Here is a 6,443-nt window from a genome sequence, read left to right as displayed (position 1 = left end):
CTGGCTTGGGAATTAGGTTGTTTCTAAACCATAACAGAATACCGCGTAGTACATGAACTACACGGCTAAAATATTTACCATTAGCGTTGTGAAATAGTTGTTTTGTGTACTAGTGGTGTAGTAACAATTGAAGATGGGATGTGCATAATGCCATCAAAATAATCTCAAACATTAACATCATAAACCAGGAGACATACACCATAAAGTCGACACAACACAAATATTCAATAGTAGCGTAATTATATTAAAAATATAATAAATCAAACCAAAAATATGCGATTACATCATGACTTCTCAATATATTTTGGTGGAGATAGCGTGATTATTCGTAGGTAACATAACTATATCAATAATGCAATATATGAACTTGCTCCATATATTTCGGTTTAGAAGCACACTAATTTTCTGCGATAAAATAAATATAATTTTATGAACATCAGAGCCATCGGGGCGATTCTCATAATCGCTGCCCCGATGGCTTTGATGTTTCAAAACCTACCATTGTTTTGAGTGTGCAGCCCTATGATTTCCTCGACACCTGCTACGACCTGTCTGGCAACGGTGAGGTCCAGATTCCGACTATAACTTTTCATTTCCAGAACAACGCGGATGTGAGTGTGAGCGCCCTCAGGATTTTGGTAACCCTTGCAAGTGACGGATGCCAGGTGTGCTTGGCATTCGCACTGGAATCGCAAACGAACAATGTTAACATTATCGGGAACTTCCAACAGCAGCAGATGCAGGTTGCTTTTGACACGACAGGCGGAAGAATTGGCTTCGCCTCTGGTTCCTGCGCTACTTAGCACTGCTCCAATAATTCCAATAAATTCCCTGTACGTTGTTGGGCTAACTGTAGAATTATATTTCACTGGTTTCTGCAAAAGACGGAAGCCTCTGTCATGCAAAACTCAATAAGCAGATGTTTAGGTGTTGGGTCAGATGGAGGTTTTAGCCCCATCCTAGCCTTATCATTATCATGGACAATGTATATCCTTCAACTTTCCATAAGATGTCAAATATTATATTTTTGAAAATTGCGTTGTTATATATTAAATAATTTAACATTGTACGATATAAATATATATTTTTAATAAATAGTTCATTTGGCCACGTAAGTGTGTAATTAGGAATCATGACACATGAGGAGTGTAGGACTACTTTATTTTATAATCATCTTTCTATTTGCCAGTCGTCAAGCTTGTTCGACTGTTAGAGATTGCTTTCCGGAAGTAATTGCTTAAGCCTTAGATACATGTGCAAGTGGTCCACGAGTTGGGATCCACTTATTCAACTGTTTTTTAATCATTGGAGGAAATCGCCCCTGAAAATGTTGCTTTGGTGTCCCACTGTTCCAACGCTTTAAATGCGTGCAAGTCACCTTTCTTTACGCGTACCAATTATCCAATACTGCACGACATCGGAGCACACACCAATCATCCTTTTTTAATTAACTATTTATTAAAAAATATATTTATATCATACAATGTTAAATTATTTAATATATAACAACGCAATTTTCAAAAATATAATATTTGATACCTTATGGAAAGTTGAAGGATATACATTGTCCATGATAAGGCTAGGATGGGGCTAAAACCTCCATCTGACCCAACACCTAAACATCTGCTTATTGAGTTTTGCATGACAGGGGCTGTCCGTCTTTTGCAGAAACAGGTGAAATATAACTTTACAATTAGCCCAACAACGTACAGGGAATTTATTGGAATTATTGGAGCAGTGCTAAATCGCGCAGAACCAGAGGCGAAGCCAAGTCTTTCGCCCGCCGTGTTAAAAGCAACCTTCATCTGCTACTGTTGGAAGTTCCCGATAATGTTAACACTGTTCGTTTGCGATTCCAGTGCGAATGCCAGGCACACCTGGGATCCGTCACTCGTTACCAAAATCCCGAGGGCGCTCACACTCACATCCGCGTTGTTCTGGAAATGAAAAGTTATAGTCGGAATTTGGACCTGGCCATTGCCAGACAGGTCGTAGCAGGTGTCGAGGAAATCATAGGGTTGCGTGTTCAAAACAATGGTAGGTTTTGAAACATCAGAGCCATCAGGGCCCCGCCACCCTTGGTGGCGATTCTCGCCACCAGGGGTGGCGGGGTGATTCTTAGAATCGCCCTGATGGCTCTGATGTTCATAAAATTATATTTATTTATCGCAGAAAATTAGTGTGCTTCTAAACCGAAATATATGGAGCAAGTTCATATATTGCATTATTGATATAGTTATGTTACCTACGAATAATCACACTGTCTCCACCAAAATATATTGAGAAGTCATGATGTAATCGCATATTTTTGGTTTGATTTATTATATTTTTAATATAATTATGCTACTATTGAATATTTGTGTTGTGTCGACTTTACGGTGTATGTCTCCTGGTTTATGATGTTAATGTTTGAGAGTATTTTGATGGCATTATGCACATCCCATCTTCAATTGTTACTACACCACTAGTACACAAAACAACGTATTTCACAACGCTAATGGTAAATATTTTAGCCGTGTAGTTCATGTACTACGCGGTATTCTGTTATGGTTTAGAAACAACCTAGGTCCCAAGGCAGACGATAAATTTTTATCGGTGCAATTCATGCACTAACTAGTATTTTCATTTGGTTTGAAAGTTTTTTTTTCAAACCGAGGAAAGTTTTTTTCATTATTCCCATTTATATTTATACACCAGCAAATCTCTTTATATCAAATATACTAATTTGGGATTTCAATCTTTGGTACATATAGACAAAAGGTGGAACCAGAACCATGGAGAACTGACCTTATCATTGAAACGCTTTTATAAATTTAAAACAGTCCAATAGAGCGTTATTCGCCATGGTATTGTTTGTGCTCTTTCGTGTGACACTCCCATTGCCACTGCGTGCACAGAACCTCCCGCCATTAGGCTCTACAGAACCAGAATATTCAAGAAGGGCTCAAAGCAATGGTAGGTTTTGAAACATCAGAGGTGGTGGCGATTCTCAAAATCACCCTGATGGCTCTGATGTTCATAAAATTATATTTATACACCAGCAAATCTCTTTAAACAAAATAAAAACTCATGATATTCTATACAATGCTCTTAGCTTCGCTCCCCCATATCATTTACATATCAAAGATATGTGTATTTACATAGACGTTATAACCACCTACATTCATCTGGCACTCCCAAATCATTTAAATACATCACAGGTAGACTTCTGCACTGTTCAACACGTGTCCACTGCTCCATTGGATCTTTGCTGACAAATCCAACAATACGATGCATCATATATCACATCCTCGTCATTCAACTTATTGTAGTTCAAAATTTCTGCCAAGACAACGTATTTTGCAAAATAAACCTATCTCGGCTGATATCAAAGAAAGTTTTAATTAAAACAATAGGATATGCTATAACCTTCCGTGAAAATGTCATGGTTATGCTATAACCAAAAGTTAGCTATCACAATGGGCATACTATAGCTAACACAACAAGATTTATCTTTTTCCCTTCATAAGCCTCTTTGTTTTCCCTTCATAAGCCTCTTTGTTCCTTTGTCAGCTCTTAATGTATCCAAATATGCCAAAAATAAGATTATCCATTATTTAAATTTGAATATTTGAAAGAGATCAATTGAGAAATCTGCTTTAGAGTCCTTTAATCTCTTTATGTTAAACAAAAATAAAAAGATCATACAATAGAAAAACATATTGATATTCATGTTACATTTTTGGATTTAAAAACTTTGGAGCATGTCTCATAAGGTGTGGAGCTTATAAAATTAGTACATGATATGAAGGGAAAAACAATTTCCACCATAGTGTAAGGTTTAGAAGTTGAAGCCAACATATTACATAAAAGAAGGTATTTGTTTCCACGAATGGTACTTCTTTTATGGTTGTTAATCAAACAAGATTTATCATTTTATTAAAAAAAAACTTGTGCCAAATTTAATAAGTGTTCATTGCATTGCTCATCAAGAAGACTTAGTAGCACTAAATGCTTTGAAAGGCATTAATGCTTAGTTATTGTTCATTACAAATTAGCAAGTAATGTAGATTAGGGTTCAATACTAAAATAAAATAAATAAACAACTTGTTGCACTACCAAAAATCATGGAGCTTTGACACTTTAATATCTTCAAATTCTTGGACTTAGATGGTTATTTTGGGAATTGTGGAAAAATTTGTATCATTATGTAATTTTTTTGGAAACTGAAACAAATTAATAACTTGGAAATCAAAGTTAAATTTTGTGCTAAATTATGTAACCTTTAAACCTAACGAAACGAAAATGCAAATCATTTTTTTTGAAATAGCATAAAATACAATTTTAACATTTAAGATTACACATATAGGCTTTATTAATGAATCAATTTTTAAAACACAACCTCCAAACCTAGGCTAGATTCTAGTTCATAATTACATTCCCATTGGAATGCATAAAAGGAAATAGTTGTGCTTGTATTCTCAAATATATTATCATAATTTGTAATCTTATAGGTGTGTTACATGTGTGTTATATATTGTGATTGTGAGTTATAATTGTGAGTTTTTATATTACTATCTTTAGCTAATCAAATCCACTTTCTTAGAGAATGAATAGGCTTAATGGTTAAGAGCATGTGTTTCCTCCTACAGGTCACAGGTTCAAAGCTAGAAAGGGCTAGAGTAGGTATGCCTTTGTAGACATAATAATCAAATCGTTGCGTGAGGTGGGTCTCTTGTCCCACAAACAAGGGGGTCTCATACACCAATTTGTTACCAGAAGGAATAGTGTTGAGATGGAAGTCTGCAGAAACCAGTCATAGATCTAGAAGAATTTTGAAACCTGAAATGGTGGGCATGCATGTGGACTCAGCTGGCCACTAGTTGATGAAAGATAAGAATATGGAACATCTTCGTCTGCATCAAGTCATTCATCTGAATATGTGAATTTTGATGGTGTGCAAGAAAATATGAGTGATTTTGAATAGTTGTCTAAGACAGTTTATATAAGCGATGTTTGCATCATATCTTGAAATAAAATTTTTGATTTCCATATGGTGTTAAATCAAAAGTTATGAGTCATTTTTATATGTTTTTGATTATATGTCTTGATTATGATAAATTTAATTGTTTAGAATATTTACAATGCAACATTAAATTAGAGATATAATGTATGTTTCATTCAATATACAGATAATGACATTTTGATTCATTTAGTCATGTAATTTGTTCATAATGTCATGGTTTTTTATTTTATTGTTGAAAAAATTCCAATTTCTTTTTCTATCTAGCATGTTATGGTTGAAAACATGTTGAATTTATACTTAGGAAAGAAGATGTTATTCTACCCAAAACATTAGTGTGTTTTTTTTCCTCATAAACAATTGTTTTTTTTTCACAAAAAAATTTCGGTTTTACTAGCATTTTTTAAAATGTTGAAAATTGACCCTAAAAAAAATCGTCGTTCTAGTATCAACACTTTTTTTGTTTTCAAGGTTTTTTTCATAAAAATTTCGTTTCACTACCATATTTAAAACATGTTCAAAATTGACCCTAAAAAAAAACCATCGTTCTAGTATACACACTTTTCATTTTTGGCACTGTTTTTGGTGTTTTTGGGGTTTTTTGGCGAGAGTTCCCGTTTTGAGTTTATAGTTCCCGTTTCAAAGTTTACATTGTTTAGTCCTTGGACCTCTTAAACTTTAATTTTTTAAGACCAACAAATTTTGCCTTTGGAGAATTTAAATTTACCTAAGACCTAGAATTAATTAAATTTCTGGCTTTGAATTAAATCTTTGGCCAGAAAATTAATTAATTAATCTATGAGGGATAAATTATTTTTTCAACCCTTAAGACACTTTACATCATGATTTCACATTTTTTTATATCTCAAGGGGGAAAACCCATTGCAAAAGACCCTCACAGACTACCCATTCTGCGACACAAATATAATCTAGTAGACCAAGCAATTTGTAATAAAATAACCTAACCAAATAGTTAGGATTATTCCCAAATCACTTTTACATAGATTCGATCTAGAACACTAGGACTCCCCTAAGATCCCACTGACAAAATCCGTTCCGACTTTAGGATAAGGCTGAAGGAAAACTCTGCCGACCATCTGAGAATGGATCGGTGAGAACAAAAAACCTCTTGGAATGTAGATTGTCATCAGAAATTAGGTTTACCTAGGCAATTACATATACCACACGAATCTGTTGAGATTATTTACTATTTACACATGCAGAAAGGGTTTACAATATAACATGATGATCAGGCTGATGATGATAGTTGAACGGCACGGACACGTCGATTAGGGGATCATTTTTGCGAAAAAAGGGGTGTACTGCTATCGGTTTGTTGACACGTAGTGGTCAACATTTGCTCTACTTGGGGACACGTTGCTACAACGGAGGAAATGAGAATCCAGAATCTGCATCCACGCAACACACAATATAACATAAG

The sequence above is a fragment of the Pinus tabuliformis genome, chromosome 6 (assembly GCF_031772625.1).
Source record: "Pinus tabuliformis cultivar Carrire ecotype Pingquan chromosome 6, CPIR1, whole genome shotgun sequence".
Lineage (NCBI taxonomy): Eukaryota > Viridiplantae > Streptophyta > Pinopsida > Pinales > Pinaceae > Pinus > Pinus tabuliformis.
The sequence above is the reverse complement of the archived record's forward strand: the minus strand, read 5'-3'. Positions refer to the sequence as shown.